This window comes from Xenopus laevis, chromosome 1S (genome assembly GCF_017654675.1).
Source record: "Xenopus laevis strain J_2021 chromosome 1S, Xenopus_laevis_v10.1, whole genome shotgun sequence".
In the NCBI taxonomy this organism is placed as follows: domain Eukaryota; kingdom Metazoa; phylum Chordata; class Amphibia; order Anura; family Pipidae; genus Xenopus; species Xenopus laevis.
In genome coordinates, this window is record NC_054372.1 from 146,521,802 (window position 1) to 146,541,645 (window position 19,844).

The 19,844-nt window shown below is 37.6% G+C and overlaps 1 pseudogene; it reads left to right on the forward strand.

Moving 5' to 3' along the window:
• The window catches only part of LOC108705194, a 37,670-nt pseudogene extending 19,024 nt beyond the window's left edge, over positions 1-18,646 (forward strand).
• Positions 18,647-19,844: the final 1,198 nt, after the last annotated feature.

Here is a 19,844-nt window from a genome sequence, read left to right on the forward strand (position 1 = left end):
CAGGTGCAGACTCTAAACTGTTACAATTTTGCAACATTTAGTTAATACATTTCTCAGCAGCATCTCTGTAGTATTAGCAACTATTGTATCAAGTCTAACAGCTGCCTGTGATGAAACCCAGAGATTCTGCTCAGCAGGGACAAAGATAAGAAATGTATCAATTAAATGTATCAATTTAGAACAGTTTACAGGGTCGGCGACCCCCCCAAAGCTGCTTTAGAAGGTGAAAAATGACACTTTATACTTCAATATTAGAATAACGGTCACACATAGAAAATAGAAAGTTGTTGGAAAAAGTTGTTATTTCTGGTGATCTATCTGAAAACAATTAGTTATTTAAAAGGGGAACAACCCATTTAATATCAATATCAATTGCTGTTTCCTTGAGATATGATTCACTGCATGTCTATCTTTGTTACACTGTAGCACAGTGTTAATAACTGAACCGTTGCACTGCTGGAAATGTTTACAATATAGACATAGATTGTGGAAGCTTCAGATGACTGAAAGATAACTGTATCTGCTGCTGTTAGTATTCAGAATCTTGCTGGATCTCTCTATATCAGCTGAGTAACTACAGAGGAAGCAGACCCTGCAGCTGCAGGGGGGCCGAGGAGTTATAAGGGGCTCAATAAGACTCTAATTAATGAGCCATTTAAATATACTGTATATATTGGTAAAGCAGGACAATCTCTGGATATTTAGAGGGCCCTAAAATGCATTTGCTATGGGGCCCAATAACATCTAGTTACGCCACTACTCATTATATGCTGAATGTATTCTTATTACTAATGGGTGATTGTTTTAAATGATCTAGCACAACGCTGGTTGCTCATTTGGAGAGGTCACTGAATGATCGTTCCCTGATTTGCCCAACCTTCCCTGATTTACTATCATAGTGATGGAAAATGCAGGCTGCTGGAGCATGGACCAAAACAACAAGCCAATGCGGTCCTTGCAGAGATGTCAGGGGGCCACAAACATTGTCCAAAAGGTCCAAATCTGCAATTTTTATTGGCAATCCCCATCAAGCAGATTAGTGCTACCTCTTCTCCGTATGGATTATATACTCATGTTCTATGTGCTATTCTATGTATAAGAACAGCAAACTGTATGGTTTATTCTAAACTGTATCCTTAGGGGACATAAAAAGAGGTACTGTATATATCATTATAATACACAAAAGCCATGAATATCTTGTAAATTATATCCTTATAAACGGTGAGTAGTGATGTCATCAGTTATAAACGGTGAGTAGTGATGTAATTTCTGTCACATGACTCACTAAAATTTGTGTATTATAATAAATAAAGTACCCCCAGTTGTAAAATATGAGGATATTAGAAGTTACCTCGGAGTTCCATGACCTGTATAAAAACACTCGGCCTTCGGCCTCGTGTTTTTATAGGGTCATGAAACTCCTCGGTAACTTATAATAGCCTTATATTTTACAAGAGGGGGTACTTTATTCACTATATATTTGTAAGTAAGTCGTGGGAATATAATAATATAAGTGAGTCATTATATTCTCAAGTGAGTCTTTCCACTGAATTACATTCAATGCTCAAATGTACAAAGGAAAATCATCTGATGCCACACAACAAAAAAATTATAATATAGTATTTCATTATTTTCATTTTAATATCAATATTACTATTATTATGTGATAAATGTTAAGTTATCAGTTTTGGGCTCTGTTATTTTTAAGCTTGCCGACTAGTCTTTGCTCTTGTGTTTATGGAGAGGAAGTTGCAAAAATCCTGCTGACAGTGTAGGACTGGGATGCCAGGGGCCCACCAGAAAATCTTAGGCTTAGGGCCCACTTTCCAAACTACTGTGCCTCCTTTCCTCACTCAACCTTTTTATTCTCCTAGTTTCTTTTCTCTACATACTATATTCTTCCATTATTAAGCCTCTTTGTTTGCATAAAGAAATAGGGAATGACAATGAAATAGGACAAATGGTTAGAAGCTAGAGGCCCACTGACCCCTGGGCCCACCAGGAGTTTTCCTGGTATCCCGGTGGGCCAGTCCGACACTGCCTGCTGACATTTTCTTTAGCCAACTCTTAATGCAGTAATATTGCTTAAAATGGAGGAAAAAATGAACTCTAAGGTATATTCTTCCTGTAACGAGGAGAGCTACAGTATTTGTGTTCATCAAACTATTTAATCAATGTCTCATTTTTTACCTTTTATTTTGAAACTTCTGTAAACCAAGGCTTACATACATGAATTATTAATTTGTTCATGTATTAATTATAATATCCTGCAACACATTTAGCAGCAGATAATGGAACTTTCTTTAAAGGAGAACTAAACCCTAAAAATTAATAAAGCTAAAAATGCCATGTTTTATATACTGAACTTATTGCACCAGCCTAAATTTTTAGCTTCTCAATAGCAGCAATGATCCAGGACTTCAAACTTGGGATCACCATCTTGAAAAGTGTCTGTGACACTCACATGCTCAGTGGGCTCTGAGCAGCTGTTGAGAAGCTAAGCTTAGGGTCGTCGTAAATTATCAAGCAGAAAATGGTTAGTCTGTAATATAAGCTTGTGCTACAGGGCTGATTATTAAATTCTGATGCTAGTCAGCCTTATATTGTGACATTTCTATTCTATGTGTACTGTATATTGTGAGTGGGTCCCTAAGCTCAGTAAGTGACAACAGCACAGAGCAGTGTCGGACTGGCCCGGCGGGAAACCGGGAAAAAACCCGGTGGGCCCCGACCCCTAATGGGCCCCCGCCGGGCCAGTCCCCCGTCCCGATCATACTTTAAAGAAAAAAATGTTTTTCTATGCGCCGCGCAGCGCCATTTGCGCATGCGCGCGGCACCTTTCAGTGAGAAGCGGCGCCTACACGCAGGCGCGCCGAGCAGCGCCTTCGCGCAAGCGTGTTCAGTGGGTCACAGTAGGGAGGCAGGGGGGTCGAGGGGGCCCTGGACTTTAGTCCCGGTGGGCCACGGGCCCCCCAGTCCGACCCTGGCACAGAGCATGGGCAGTGAATCTGCAGAAAAGAAGATGGGAAGCTACTGGGGCATCTTTGGAGACACAGAACTTCTGCTAAAGGGCTTTGGTTGCATTGGGCTTGTACAGAAGCCCAGAACATAATGTACAACATTTCCAGCCTACTTCTTTAGTTTAACTTTCCTTGTCCTTTAATCTCTAAATAAACTTTATTACATTTGATCTATACATTTGATCTATAATCCTTTTTTTCTAATTATCTCTGATATATCTGTCATTAATTGAATGCAGAGAAACACATTCTGGTAGATTGGTGTAACTCTGTAGTGCTTGCTTTAGCAATGATTCTTGAAACCTTGTGGCTCACTTGCAGTGGTAGTGACATTTGAATAGGCTCGTAGATCCTCATACTTCTAAAATGACTCCTGTTGTGCTAAAATTGCTCCTGACCCAAGAAAATGCTTATACAGGTATGGGATCCCTTATCCAGACGCCTGTTATCCAGAAAGCTCAGTGTTATGGGAAGGACATTTCTCATAGACTCCATTTTAATAAGATAATTCAAAATTTTAAAACGTATTTCCTTTTTATCTGTGATCATAAAATAGTTTTATTAACCTAAATATAATAAGGCAAAATGATCCTGCTGAGTTTATTTAATGTGAATTATTTTTTAGTCGGCAAAGTATACTGTTACAGAAGGATATGTTATCCAGAAAACCCCCAGTCCTAGCATTCTGTATTTAGAAAAAGCTGATGGGATCAGTGTGCTTTTATGCCATGGTCGATCTCTGGCAGAGCAGTGGTAACAGCATAGTTCAGTTTTACATGGTCTTTCCCTGTTCCCTCAGTGATCACCACTTGTGCAGACAACCCTGCTGTCCTGAGCATTCACCAATCACAGCAGAGACTGCTTTTATTCAAGGATACATTCCTTGGGGGAGGGGGCCAGAGGCCCTCATGTATCTATATGGTAAATCAAAGAAGCATACAAAAAATTGTCATCCTGCCATTTTTGTAACTTAAAAAAAAATGTGTACAGAAAAACCCCACATTTGCTCAGATACTTGCGGCTAAATCTGGAGGTGAATGTAGGGCACTGATCGCTGCTGCAAATTGTCTGGACAATAGGGCTCTCTGTATATGTTCTGGTCAATGAAGGGTGAGAGCTGAGGTTCAGTGCCTAGGACAGGACTGGACCTAAATACAGCTCTTCTAGTACTGTATGTGTCGTCGCCCCCCCTCCCCACACAGTTTTGGCTTTATATGTCCTACTCACTGGATTCATTAATATGGGCAGGGACACAAATTGCTACCCAATGGGGGTTATTTAGTAAAATCCAAGTTTTTTTTCTGGTTGAAATTTTAAAGGGGGGAAACACAATTATTTTATGGGAAAACCCCCCCCCCCCCTGAATTTTACAAATTTTATTATACTGAGGGGCTGCTAAAAGTACTAATAAAAAAAGTACTCCATCTCAAACCTGTTGAGGTTATGTAGAAGTCAATGGCAGGTGTCCCTTTTACAATTAAAGGATATCATGATTCTTCTGGGTTTTGTACCTAAATCCGAAAAAGTCTTGAATTTTTGGCATCAAATCCAAAAAAAACGTACGATTTGTTTTCCCACACCAGAGTTTTTCGAGTTCATTAATTGGTAAATAAGGTAAAAATGTGGATTGGAGTTTGGTCGAAGTGGTTTAAATAAAATAATGAGAGCCTTGTACAGGGTCGGACTGGAGCCTTGGGGGCCCACCAGGGCTGCACACAAAGGACCCTCCTGTCTGTCCCCGGGGGCCCCCTCCCGACCTCCAGGAGCCTGGTCCGACTGGGTTATTTCCCGGTGTCCCGCCCACCTGGTCCCACTCTGGCCTTGTACCACATTACATTACAATCTAGCACAGAATTCAAAGCTCGCAGGCACAGGGGAGCCCTGTCTTTAACATTCATCCTGCACAAATGTTATATACAAGGCTCCACTGCATGTCCTGAATGGTACACAAGGGTAGAGGCTGCCAAGAAATGCTCATGTGCCTCCTCTCCAGAGATTAACAACTCTTAGGGGCAGATAAATCAAAGGTCGAGGTGAATTTTCAAATGAAAAAAATTCGAATTTCAAACTATTTTTTGTGTTCTTCGACTAGGGAATAGTCTAAATTTGATTCGAATGTGAAAAAAATTTCAAACGAAAACTGACCTATTCCTCCAAAAAAAAACCCACTTAATTTTGGTTGGTCTTTTTCAATTCGAATTTGCCCCTTAATGATATATTCAGTACACAGGCACAAAGCTGAGGTGGCTATGTGCGTTATGGGCAAAAAAAATGGTGCTTTGCCTTAATTGTTTTTTCAGTGTTTTTGGAATGGATAGCAAAATTACACATTTTTGTAGCTTATACTTTTCTTAAAGGGATACTGTCATGGGAAATTTTTTTTTTTCCAAAATGAATCAGTTAATAGTGCTGCTCCAGCAGAATTCTGCACTGAAATCCATTTCTCAAAAGAGCAAACAGATTTTTTTATATTCAATTTTGAAATCTGACATGGGGCTAGACATTTTGTCAATTTCCCAGCTGCCCCATGTCATGTAACTTGTGCTATGATAAACTTCAATCACTCTTTACTGCTGTACTGCAAGTTGGACTGATATCACCCCCTCCCTTTCCCCCCCCCCAGCAGCCAAACAAAAGAACAATGGGAAGGTAACCAGATAACAGCTCACTAACACAAGATAACAGCTGCCTGGTAGATCTAAGAACAACACTCAATAGTAAAAACCCATGTCCCACTGGGACACATTCAGTTACATTGAGAAGGAAAAACAACAGCCTGCCAGAAAGCATTTCTCTCCTGAAGTGCAGGCACAAGTCACATGACATGGGGCAGCTGGGAAATGGACAAAATGTCTAGCCCCATGTCAGATTTCAAAATTGAATATAGAAAAATCTGTTTGCTCTTTTGAGAAATGGATTTCAATGCAGAATTCTGCTGGAGCAGCACTATTAACGGATTCATTTTGAAAAAAATTTTTTTTCCCATGACAGTATCCCTTTAAGCTCTTTTATTTAAATAAAACCCAAAAACATAATCTGACACTGCCACATTGTAACTTTTCTGCTAGCGAAATTAAGTTCATGTCATTTGCAGGCAAGTTTGAAACTGAACTTCTGATTTTGGAAATCTACATAACCTACCAAGAGAAGCATCTAACTGTTGGTTGCTTGTTGGTTTGGAGATTTCACTTGCTGTATTTGCTTAATGTGTTTATTCCACTGGGGCTATGACACTGAGTCTTGTGCTGTATGCTGTCTCAGCTTCTCATGGTTCTTTGGGATTTCATATAGATCCAAGACTCGAGTGTATGAACGAGGGAGAACTCTTGATTTAGATTTCATAATGAATAAGGTGCATTGGAAACTCTTCCATTACACCTGAAAGCATTTGATCTCTAGCTGTCTGCACAGAAGAAATATTTGTAAAGGTTATTGCAAAATTATGTTTTTCATCAAGTTGCATCAACATTGGCAGTTGTTCAAGATCTGTTGTAGTTTCCCTCATTTCCCATCAATGTCACTATTCCTTGTTGTCATTTTAAAAGATAAACTCTCCAGGTATCTTACAACTAATTGCAAGGAAATTAATGTTCTATTTTTACACATTGGTTTATCATCCAAAAAGTGTCATATATAGAAAGTAGTATAGTAGTACTAGTATTCATGTAAGAAGAAAAAGCTGCAAAAAGTTCCCGGAAACTGGCATAGGTAGTAAAAAAACATAAGTACCGCTGACTAGGACACTGTCTCCATTAAGTTTGCTTGTTCTCACAATTACTCCATTCTCCATTTTCAACCCACACTAGTAGTGTATTTATGGGGGGGGTGTACAACTGCACCCACACTTGCCCAAAGTAAAGGTTCTATGCTGAATGTTAGCTTTTCTGCTTCAAATGGGCAAAACATCTGTAGCTACTCCACGGTTTTATACAGTGGGAACCTGTTGGGTCCCTAGCTCCAAGGGAGCAGACACTAATGGGAATGGGAATATCACTGTAAAGTGCTGTCAGCTATATATTTATAATGGGTAAATACACAACACTTCTACAGATTGTTTCAGAATGTCACTCTCTACATCATACTAAAAGTTAACTCAAAGGTGAACAACCCCTTTACTATATGTACAGTAAGTGTCAGCCATTGGTTGTTAAAAGTGTCCGTTCAGTTCCTCCCCAATATTGTAGACAATAATATATCATACATAGCATTGGTTTTACGTTGTGCTAAAAATAAATATTATCTCTAAAAATGGCCCCTTGGGATTCCTATAGATCTGCTACATTAATTTCCCCAATTCAAATGAGGGTGGGCCTTTCCTAACTATCACAGTAGGAAGGAGGATTGCCAGTAACAACCCTGCAGTCACACAAGAAAAGACAGGCTTCAGTTCCCTATCAGGTCACCCTAGCTGCTGATTGGTCCTTATCCTATAGTGTAGTGTAGTGTGCAGAGTGCCGCCAGCTCCCCTGCACAGCCTGGAAAGGAGGCAGCACAAATGGAACAGATAAGTGGGACTATTTGAGTTAGAATGTTTGGAACCTGGGGATAACGGATCTTTCTGTAATTTGGGTCTTCATGCCTTAAGTCTACTAGAAATTCATTTAAACATTAAATAAACCCAATAGGCTGGTATTGCTTCCAATAAGGATTAATTATATCTTAGTTGGGATCAAGTAATGCTACTGTTTTATTATAACAGAGAAAAAGGAAATCATTTTTAAAAATTTGGATTATTTGGATAAAATGGAGTCTATCGGAGACAGCCATTCCCTAATTCGGAGCTTTCTGGATATCGGGTTTCCGGATAAGGGATCCTATACCTTTTTTCACAACTTTCTTTCTATATTTAAAAGCGTATAATGCGCTGGCACATTTTTGTCATACAATATGTTTCTTTTAATCTTTCCTTGTTTTATCTAGATTATCACTTTTCTATTTCCCATACTTGAATAATGCCCTCTTGTGGTTTGAGAGTTTGAGGACTAATGTGCATTACACTTTGTTGTGATAAATTTTACATTTCTAACCCCTTACACGGCTGATTCCTGATTGTGATAAATGAGCTTAATCACTAAGCTGGTTTAGTCTGCAGAATCGCTTTTCTTGCTTTTCCTTTGTCTGGCACAAACTGCTGAAGCAGGAATTATCCATTCCACTGGGTCTCGAACTGCAAATCTCTTGACTGTATACTGTTAATTGTATTTTGGGATATTTTTAACTGAACTACGAAAATGCAAATACAGTATTCTAAATGCTGTCAAACTGTTAACTATTTGAGATGATATTTTCGCAATGTGCAATTTTTAATCGGTGGTGGTGCAGGGGTTAGTATTGCTTTTTGCAGAATTTCTCATACAGTTGCAGGGAGCATGCAACTATTGGAGAATGCAATATATTTCCAAGCAGTAAATCAGAAAATCAGAATTAGTATGGCAGGCTCTTAAAGTTATGGGAGAGCAAAAAAAAATACTTACATGTAGTTGCACTATTATCCTTGCCTAGCACCTGTGTTTTCAAATGTGGGGTGTTTAAAGGGGAAGGAAACCTCCTCGGCGCTAACCCCCCACCCCCCCTCCCTCCACCCCCCTGGCCTACCCCTCCCACTGGGCAAATGCCGCTAACTTGTTACTTACCCTTCTGCGCAGGTCCAGTCCAGGGAGTTCACAGGCGACATCTTCTTCCACGCGATCTTCTTCCTCCTTTGGAAGGGGGAGGGGGGGCAATACACGGGAGCGGGGGAGGGGGGTTAGCGCCGACGAGGTTTCCTTCCCCTTTAAATACAATCATGAGAGAGATGAAACAGGTATGGGACTTGTTATCCAGAATGCTCAGGACCTAGGGTGTTACGGATAACAGATCTTTCTGTATTTTGAATCTTCATACCTTAAGTCTACTAGAAAATCATATAAACATTAAATAAACCCAATTGTCTGGTTTTACTTGCAATAAGGATTATATCTGTTTAAATTAAGTACAAGGTACTGTTTTATTATTACTGAGAAAAGGGGAATCATTTTTAAAAAATAAGATTATTGGGATAAAATGGAGTCTATGGGAGATTAACATTCTGTAATTCAGAGCTTTCTGGATAACGGGTTTCCAGATAACAGATCCCATACCTGTACTGTAAATGCAGGTGCTCTGCAGGAACAACTCTTTCTCTGGTCTCAATAGGAGTAGCAGAACCGTACCAGAAAGCTGTACTGTATATTGCAGTGATGAATTATAAGATATATTGGATCTAACTGTCAATGAATATCTGACATCCAACTGCTGCAAGAAGACAAAATGAAGAGAAACAGATGATGAGAGAGGAATAGTGAACATAAACTTGATTATTTCCGAAACTATGCAGAATATTTGATTGTATTTAGAAGGTTTCTTATCTCAGTGTGAGGAAGCTTATATTCAGTTTTCACTATAGTTCCCTTTTAATTTACTGTGCTGTAGTGAATCAAGTATCCAGTACACTTCAAAAATATTTTTGTATGCAATTCTCTAAAGATAAAAACCCCTCTTTTTGCTCCTGTTGTATTTTTGCAACCTTTATATTGGATTCTGAACATGGCTGTGATCTACTGTAATCTGAACTGAGACGTTATATATTGTAAAACTGTAATTTTTCTTTATATAGAAACAAAGGAAGACCTTGAAAAACTTAATCAAGAAATCAAGAACATTGCCAATAAAGTCAGAACCAAATTAAAGTGTAAGGTCAAGTGCTATCTTCTATCTCTGTTATGTGCAATACATTTTTATTTTAAATAAAAAGCTGTTCACTTATATAGAGTAAATATCAAAGACATGCACAGTTTCTCGCTTAAAAACATTTATTGGTGCATATATACCACAAAAAATGACATATCAATGTTCAAATCACACACACCACGAAGCAGTGTCTCCCCCCCAGTCTGCCTACCTGTTGTTAACCACACCCTCCTGACGCGTTTCGCGCTATTGGGCGCTTCATCAGCTGATGAAGCGCCCAATAGCGCGAAACGCGTCAGGAGGGTGTGGTTAACAACAGGTAGGCAGACTGGGGGGGAGACACTGCTTCGTGGTGTGTGTGATTTGAACATTGATATGTCATTTTTTGTGGTATATATGCACCAATAAATGTTTTTAAGCGAGAAACTGTGCATGTCTTTGATATTTACTGTGGTTTAACTGGACCTGTGCACAGTACTCGCTGTATAGACAGCAGCTACCCCATAATTGATTTTTGTTTTACTTATATAGAGTACACAGAACTAATATAAAGTTCTAAATTAATATAAAATTAATGCATCAAATAGACAAGAGTTCACACAGACTATCTTCCAGGGCCAGAACTAGGGGCAGGCAGAAGAGGCATGTGCCTAGGGTGCAGTGGTATGGGGGTATGTGGGGTGCTGGGCACATACCCCATTTGTAGCCTACCCAAGTCCGCTCTCTTTTTACTTTACGGCCCGCAAATTTTCTCAAATCTCCCAATCCACATCAGCAACACATATGCAGAATTTGTATGCCGTCTTGGCCAGGCACTGCTATCTTCTTTTAATCCTGATTGACATTAGGCCAGATTCAATTGAGTGAGAAAAAGGTTTATCACATGAAAAGACTATTGAAGTTTAATGGGAAAAATAGATTTTAATATGGAGAAGATTTTTTCTTCTTGAACTTAGTCTCGTCCATGACTTTTGCAATACCCCGCGAAAAAAAGGATAAGGAATCTGAGTTTTCGGGTGAAAAAATCGTGAAAATCTGATTTTTTTTCCCTCAAAGGAAATTTTCAGGAGAATGTAATAATAAATAAGCGAAAACCGAGCGGGTTTGAATGGAATTTGTAGCAGAAAATGTTGAGATAAAATTGGACTTTGATAAATAACCCCTCAAGTTGATGATGCGTTAACTTTGCAGCCTGTAAGGCCTGAAATGAGTGCAACAACTTTTTTAGAAAAAAATTAGGTGTAGCATAGAGAATTTAATATGATACCAATTAAAATGTTTGCACGTTTCTCTTTGGAAACGGTTACCGTTTCACCTAAACATATTTCTATAATTTACATAAATTTTGAACAAAAGTTCAGTTTTTCTTTTACATTATATTGTGGATCTCTTTATTTTTAGCTATTGCACAAACAATTAATCATGATGAGAGTGCCAACAGATTTACGAATACGAAAAACTCAGGTAACTATATTTTACCTGTTCTCTCAGAAGTTATAAAGATCATCTATGAGACAAAATAATGTCTCTCTTTCATTTGATGTGATTGATCAGCATACAACAAGAGGTAAATGGGGCAGAATTAGCCAGAATTGCAGCTGCTACAAATTTGCCATCACACACGTGGAACTTGCCCATATATGTTTAACTCTTTGATAACGAGTATGAAGGGAGGCCAGTAAAGTAAAGGGTCTTATTACATTACAGGAGAAACCCCTGTTTGTTTTTGTGCGTAGTCCTATTTCAATAGCCCCTGTATTGGAAGATATCTCATAAGGGATCCAAGCATGCAACTATAAGTGAGACAGGCCAAGATATTCCAACGAAGTTACCAAAAAACCAAAGCACATCTATCAGTATGAAATTATGCTGCCACACTTTCTTTCTGCAATGCCACATTTCATACACCCAGGCATGGGTATTTCTGTGATTGTGAGGTTTGATGGACACAGTTTTTTTCATTCTATATCTTTTATTTTCCCTACAGCATACAGTATTGTCCAGAAAATTTGGAGAAGTAATGACTGAGTACAATGAAACCCAAGTCCAATTTCGAGAACGCAGTAAAGGGTGAATACAGCGACAGCTAGAAATAAGTAAGACTCTCAAGCATTTTTTGTTCTTTATTATGGGACATATTTGTGAAGCTTCAGAGTAGATGACCCTTACATTTTTTTTTAACCTTGCTTATATACAAAGCTGAAAACATTTTGTAAAAGTGCTTGTTCCCATTAAAGTTGCATTTTAGTATGACCTAAACAGCAGCAGACAAATTCCATCTGGTCTTTATATTTTTTAATTTGTTGGGTTTTTTTTCAGCAGCATCTTGGATTTAAATGTATCTGAGTGCTAGATTTTTAATTACCCAAGCAACCTGGAGTCAGTTTAATATCAGAAAGAAAGGTGGATAGTAGAGGGCCTGGAAAGAAAAATAAGCAAAAAACAGAGGTTTTTGGTTGCTGGTTGCAGTGACTCCATGAACCATACAGCATTTTTAGCTGCATCCTTAAACAGGCCCGATTAGGAAGCCTTATTACACTATTATATAGGGATAAGCAACAAGACATGGTCATATTGAAATAAATAATTTTAATTGAACATTTTTGAAATACACATAGCTGGAAAAATCTCTAGTATTTTCAAACTTTTCAACAATTTTCCAACTTGTACTCTCCATACATTTTTGAAATTTCTAGCTGGAAAAACAACCACAGATGATGTACTGGAAGTAATGCTGGAGAGTGGGAACCCTTCTATCTTTACATCAGATATAAGTAATTGTGCATCATTTTCTGGTTATTGATTCAGCAGTAAATGGAAAGGCTTCATCTGCTATGCGTTTTTTTTTTTTTGTTTTTTTTATTTTTTTTTTTAGATCATTTCAGATTCTCAAATCACCAAGCAAGCACTAAATGAAATTGAATCCCGTCACAGAGACATCATAAAGCTTGAGTCCAGCATACGAGAACTACATGACATGTTTATTGATATAGCAACATTGGTGGAATCACAGGTAAACATATCATAATGGGCTTCTTTAGGTGCAGCCTTAACTTTTCACTCCTCAAGTTGGCATTTTGTACAAAAATGTTTAATGTTTAATTACTGCAAAGAAAAGTGAAGTCTTACTGCAAAGAGAAGTGAAAGCTTATAGTAGGATAGATTTCCCATCTATCCTACTTATCCTAACCTACCATAGGGACTCCGGCATACAAATTATAGGGGTTTGGCTTATTTTGTATTTCTCTTCAACTTCTTAGTGCTGTCAGTTCTATTGCCCTCATTCTTCAATGCTGCCTGGCTAATGGCATCAGCTTTGCATGATCATTTCATTCTTTGTTGTCAGATCAATACAAATAAATATCAAAGCTGCATCAATACTAAGGGAGCCATTGGGTATTGTAAGTGGATTAGTGCCTTAAGAGCCAAGGGGATGAACACAGATTGGGGTTCACATTTGAGGACATTGCATTTCTACCCACTTTAATTTTGTGCATCACTAGGATGCCCATCGTTACTAGAGTGGCGTGATGGTGATTTACTTAAAGGACTCATGGGTGAATACCAATAAGGTGTCACAGTATCACTATCCACATATTGTGAAGGAGGACAGGGAAGGACACAAAATGTAACCATATTGTGCAATTCTGTATATGCATATTTAGCTTTACACTCCAAAAATTGAGCTGTTATTGTTCTGTTAAGTAATTTTTCCTGGAAGCCTGTTTTATTGCTAATTTCATTTCTATCTACAAAATATATAATATTGTCAAAACTGTATAGATTTGAAAACATAAACATTAATAAACGGTTTAATACTTTTGCCATTTGCTGCTGAATTTACCTTCCGATGGACGGAACACCGGTAACAGCACAAGCTACATCATCTCATTTACTATGCATGTTCATTCCAGTGGAATATGCAGTAATTCATTTTAGTTGCCCTCAAGAAAACAATAACTAAATGAATATACAGTATATAATCTTGCATACTAACTGTAGTTGTTGTGTCTCAGCAGCTAGTAATATTGCCCTTTGCTTGACTGCTGCCTCAAGTATCATTTTCAGCGGCTTCAAAAATTAATTATGTTGAATCAAACCATTTGAAGCAACTTCTTGACTGCCTACCATTTAGTACCCCAGAAGATGTATAGAAATGTATATATTTTAACATAGATAATACCTCTCTATTAGATGCTTGTTAAATTGTACTGAGACATGTCATGTCTTTGAATGTAAGCATTGTCAGACTATTATTTTGCAAAATGTTATGTTTGGTTGTCCTGTAACCTGTCATGACATCAACCCTCATTTGTCAAAAACATACTCCTATTGTGGTAGTATTTCTACCCTTCAACACTGTTTGCCTTTTGTAGGTCAGGTGATCTTCCCAGCTTCCTTCTTCCCTCTTTATACCTGTGTAAAACAAGCTATTCCTTTCTCTAATTGTATTCTGTTTTATCCAGGTTTATCAGGAATAGTCGCTTTAACTAACTAAAGAACTGCTACTTGGTAAGGCATGAATAAATTGAGCATGAATTTATTTATTTTTTCATCTAGGGTGAAATGATAAACAGCATAGAGAAGAACGTTGAAAATGCTGCTGAGTACACTGAACATGCCAAAGAAGAAACAAAAAAAGCAGTAAAATACCAGAGCAGATCCCGGCGGGTAATATGAAAAGACCATTGTGGCTTGAGTCTGATTTGCTTATTTGAAACATTGAAGCTAAAATTATCCATTGTCATTCCAAAGGTTTTAATAGTGTAGATCCTTAAAAAGTATATCCTATAAAAAAAAAAGCTGTCTACCATTTTTCTTTCTACGTTCCCAGTAAGAAAGAACTTGGTCTATCTATCTATGGAAATGAAATGTCTAACTTTATGAAAAAAAACCCTTTATAGAGGATATATACATCTCTTCAACAGGAACTGAATTTAATATGAAACTGTGAATAGTCCATTTAGTATGGGGCAGAAAAGTGTTGTACTTTTAGTCCATTTTATTATGCACCTGGTTGTTACAAGGAGCAGAATTGTCATATAAATTTAATGTGGGCGTAAACATGACTCTTAGAAAATATACCGTATTTTGCCCTTAATTTTGAAGCTAATTTTAATATCCACTAAGTGCTATTATTTTATTTTTTTAACCACATGCATGAATTTCCTTTCTTATGACATCATTGTTTTTGTGTTATGTATTGGGTTGAGCATATTACAAATTAATGTTTAAAAAAATCTGATTAAGCTTGTTTAACAAACACAGTTTTTGTTAACAGAAAAAAATGGATTGCTGCCTTTTTATTGCTGGTGCTGATTGGCTTAATTGCCTTGATTGTTGGGTTGTCAGTTGGCCTTAAATAAAAGTTGGAATATATCCATTGTATGTGCACGTCTGCCAATGCGACAGTAAGTAAATAACCTATTAATTTGCTTTTAAATTATTATAAGAGACCTTTAGCCATAAACCTTCCTAAAAAAACTAAACACAGATCGCCTCATTGCTTATTTGGTGTTATTACATTGGTGTTATTTGCTCTCAATACACTTCTTTAGTCTTCACTTTCATGCTCAGCTAACACAACTTTCAGTTGAAAGTCAAAGAATTTGCTGCCATTTACAGCTTTATTGCAATAACAGTCCACCAAAATAAATTCTTCTCTCAAATATCTATTATATCCAAACATTTTTATACAACTTCTTGCTTAATACAGGGAAAATATGCCATTTACCATTCTGTTTAACTGACCTCACCCCTGGACTGTTTTTGTTATGAAATTCTATTCAATTGAACCTGCAGGTGCTCAGTTTGTATTCATTTCTGGCAAATGTCAAGGGTTGTGGCCCGACATGTTTCAACCTCACTAAGTGCTGCCATCAGTAGAGTACTGATGTTTGGCAATGTCTTTGCGTTATAATGAGGCTTGGCTAAACTTCAGAAGTTTTTACATGATCAGTATCTCAACATAAAGTCTCCATGCACCTTAGCTCTTTCATCTAAACATTTAACCTGGCCTAGGTTTTCCTTTTAGTCTTCCACTCCACCAGACCACTGTCTTTGTAAGCGCTTATGTACTGGTGCCTAAGGATTGAATTTACATGGAGTTTACACACACAGTTACATAAGATACTATTGGGAAGTTTGGAACATGTGGTTGATGGCAGCTTCAGATGTTTGGGCCTGTAGGGAAACTGCATAGAACACAAAAGTGGGTTGGCAGCTGCAGAGACAGGGTGTAAATGGAAATCCTTTAATGGTTTATTACTGTGAATGGCCATTCTTAATCTGTTAACATCTGCTCCTGTGCACCAAATTAGCCAGTCCGGAAGCACATATAAAGCACATATCTGACCTTATTGGAAGTGAAACTGGTATAGTTACAGGAATGTACCCAAATTGTCATTGATATTTAATACATCTCTTATATATATCTTATATTTTAAATGGTTTCAAATTCTTGTTCCGCCAACTCAACCTTGGTTGGAAAAGTTGGAGATACAATGATGCTAATGCTAGAATGTGTCTTGCTGTCCTGTGGCTAATTCAATTATTGGTAAAAGTACAAGCATTAGTATCTTCCAGTACCGGTATATATTTTATAGTTTGTTTAGCTGGATCCCAACATTATTTTCAAAACCAATTGTATTCTATTTTACATTTATTCAGGAAGAATAACTTGGGAGAGGTGCTATAGATCTGCATCTGTATTTTGTTCACACTAGTCTAGCATGGCACTACTTGATTATATGCATGTCTTGCGTGGTCATATGCAGGTTCTTACAATTCCCTCACACTTTTATTAAAACCTGAAATTTGACATTACCATTGAATTACATACCTCCCAACTGTCCCCTTTTTCGTGGGACTGTCCTGATTTTGACAGCTCACAGTTTGTTACTGAAATGTCCTGACTTTCTCTTTGACCTCCTGCACTGAACAGCCAGTAAAAGATTTACCAACATAATTTATAACTTAATAAATACTTAAATACTTTTGTAACAATTTAAGATAAGGAGGTCTCTTGGGGAAACTGACTTGCAGCTTAAAGGGAAATTCACCTTCATTAGCATAACTGTAATAACACATAAAAACCACAAATGTGTTCAAACTTTCATAACCTGCCAAATTTTGTAAAATGAACATGGTAATTAGAGGGCATGGTCAAAACAATTTGCTCTGCAGAGCAAATCTTTTTGTCTTTTAGTTTTCCAAAATGTTGGGAGGTATGGAATTAAATTTGATGTGTACCCATCCTAGTGACTGCAACTATGATGATTTTTAATTTTTCTATTATGTATATTAATATTTACCCTCTCTCCTGGCAGAAACTCATCATTATAATAATCTGTGTAGTCATCTTACTGTTGATCATTGCAATCATCTTGGCTACAACACTAACATAAGCACATATACGGGACTCAGAAGACTCCCCATTCAAGTCATCCCTTCAATGGAAATATCCACCAAACCATCTGTTGGATACCTTATTTCTCCACCCAGTAAAACAGACTGTTCGAACAACTGTAAACGGGCTTGGCTCACCTGTCAGCAGGACTGTTTAATTGTTGTACTTGAAACCAACTTTGACTGAAAACACAGGGGAGCTAATGAATATCGGCTTCTAAAGGCAATGCAGCCCACAAGCACCGGAACAATTACATTTAATATATTATACTAAGGACTCCACTTTTTCTGAAAGGTTAAGCTAGCTATGGCACTAATGGAAATAAGATGGTAAATGTGCAATCTTTAATTTAACTTTTTTGTGATGTATATTTTATTGAATATTTGATTCACCATTGAAACCTCTGCTAATCTTTTCTAAGTTTAATGCCTTAAAGGGGTAGAATGGTTTCAATTCAGTTTGTCAACTACAAGTATAAAGATTTTTTATGCCCAGTTAAATTGATAATGGGTAAAAGCCCCTTTGTGCTGGCATATCTGTGTATGTCTGTTATTCGGTTAATACAGTATGTTTTCTGCAAGTAGCATACAACCACTGATGGAAAGTGAAGGGGGTGACATGACCCATATTAACTGCAAAAAGAGTAATAATTGTCTTCACTATTTTAATCACCAATATGTTGCCCAAACAAAAGGAAATAAACGAGATATTATTTTAGGGGGAACATTTTTTAGCTACTGGTTGGGTGGTTCCAGGTAAGTGGTGCTGAGTTTTAGTTTAATGTACTTAAAGGACAGTGCAAGTTAAAATCATTGTGAGGGGAACAATTTGTTAGGAATATCCCAGTAATTATAATTGCAGTAGAATTTGTGCACTGTGCATATTCTCACCCAGGGAGCATTCGAGGTAAATACAATTGCAAAATAGGGTGACAAAAAAATTACCCCTCCCAGTGATTATCACCTTCATTTCTACTGTTTATAACGTTGAGTGATATTTAGGTTTGGGGTTTGATTTGGCCAGACTTTGGACAAATCCAAAACCAAATTCAACATGTGGTACATCCCTAATTGTCCTTTAAAGATTAAAACTACCTTCATATCCATTTAGTAGCCCTGTCACAGACCTCAGATTTGCATTGCTTAAAGGGTTAAATCCTATTTTAAATACCACCACTGCACAATTGTTTTCGTCTAACACAGCTTCTTCAAATTGTAATTTTAAAAACCTTTGCACATTTGTGAAGATATCTTATGAGTACCAAAAATGATTGTGGTTAGAAGAACCATGTTTTGACCCTTAACCTCAAACATTTGCATTATAACCTTTCATTTCAAATCTCTTCATTTTTCTTTTTGTCAAAACTGTTGTGCAAACTTTGTACTCAATATGTTGTAATACAGTGCTTTACTGAAGTGCTGCCTTAAGGCATATATATGCAAGGCATATATATGGCAGTTTTCCATATGTCTATGGGGTATATTTATCAAAAATTGAAGTAAGAGATCACCACAGTCAGCTAGAGTGAAATACCGCCACTCTCCATTCATTTCTATGGGATTTTTAAAGGCATATTTATCAAAGGGTGAAAATGAAAGTTCACCCTTTGGCATGAAACATGAGAAATTGCCATTTTTTCCCAACCTGTTGTGTTAAATAAGAAGCCCTGGCTAGACACTAGACAATTTCTGTGACAGCTGCCTAAGAAAATACCAGTGCTGTTGCTCTGAGGTATGGAAAGGCTGTTACCTATTTTGCTAGCCATATTTTCTACATATAAAAACACAGGGAGTTAAATGCCTGAGAATTTCTCTATGTGTCATATGCCTAAGCAGCATATGTGTTCCAAAGACATATTGTTAGAACATTTAGGGGCCTATTAATTATGCCGTATAAAACTAAATTCGCTGAAAAATTGGTGTAAAATTAATGGAGAAAATATCAAGGTGTGTTTAATTTTATGCCATTCAAACACCAGATTTGCCGATTACTTTACACTGCTTCAGACCTTTGTAAGTGAGTTCTGGAGGAAGTTGCTCAAAGAATAAGCATGTTAAAAAATGTTTACAGAGTGATGCCTGGCGATGTGTGGCGAATTATTATTATTTTTTTTTACACCACATTATAAATCTGCCCCCGACTCTTCAGGGTCAGGGCACACAGGCAGATTCGGGGAGATTAGTCGCCCAGCGACAAATCTCTTCTTTGGGGCGACTAATCTCCCCGAACTGCCTCCCACCGGCTTGAATGTAAATTGCCGGCGAGAGCGCTTTGTTTTCCAAAGTCAACTTCGGAAAGCAAAGCACTCCCGAGTTTTTCATCTGTGAATTAGGAATTCCAGTTGAATACTCACAAGATGCATGCAACCCCACCAACTGGATTTCGTGCCCCCAAAATGTCCAAAAGAGTTTTTTGGTTTTTTTTAAATCAATGTTGTTATTTTTTTTTTTGCTCCACGAATGTCCGATTAGGACCATTGAATGTTCTGCTGTATGTGAAAAGTGCCTCTCCATTATTGTCAAGCTTCCTGGGTTCTAAAGTGCCTTTAGGTATTTATGCTTTTGTGCATATTCTCACTGTACCGAGTAGAATTTCTGAATTGGATATTGATTTTGTAGTCGACCAATCTGATTTGCTGTTATGAAATCTTCACTAGGTGCCTTTTAGGATTTGTGTGTGTGGTCCTGTCAGAACAAAGTAGATCAATT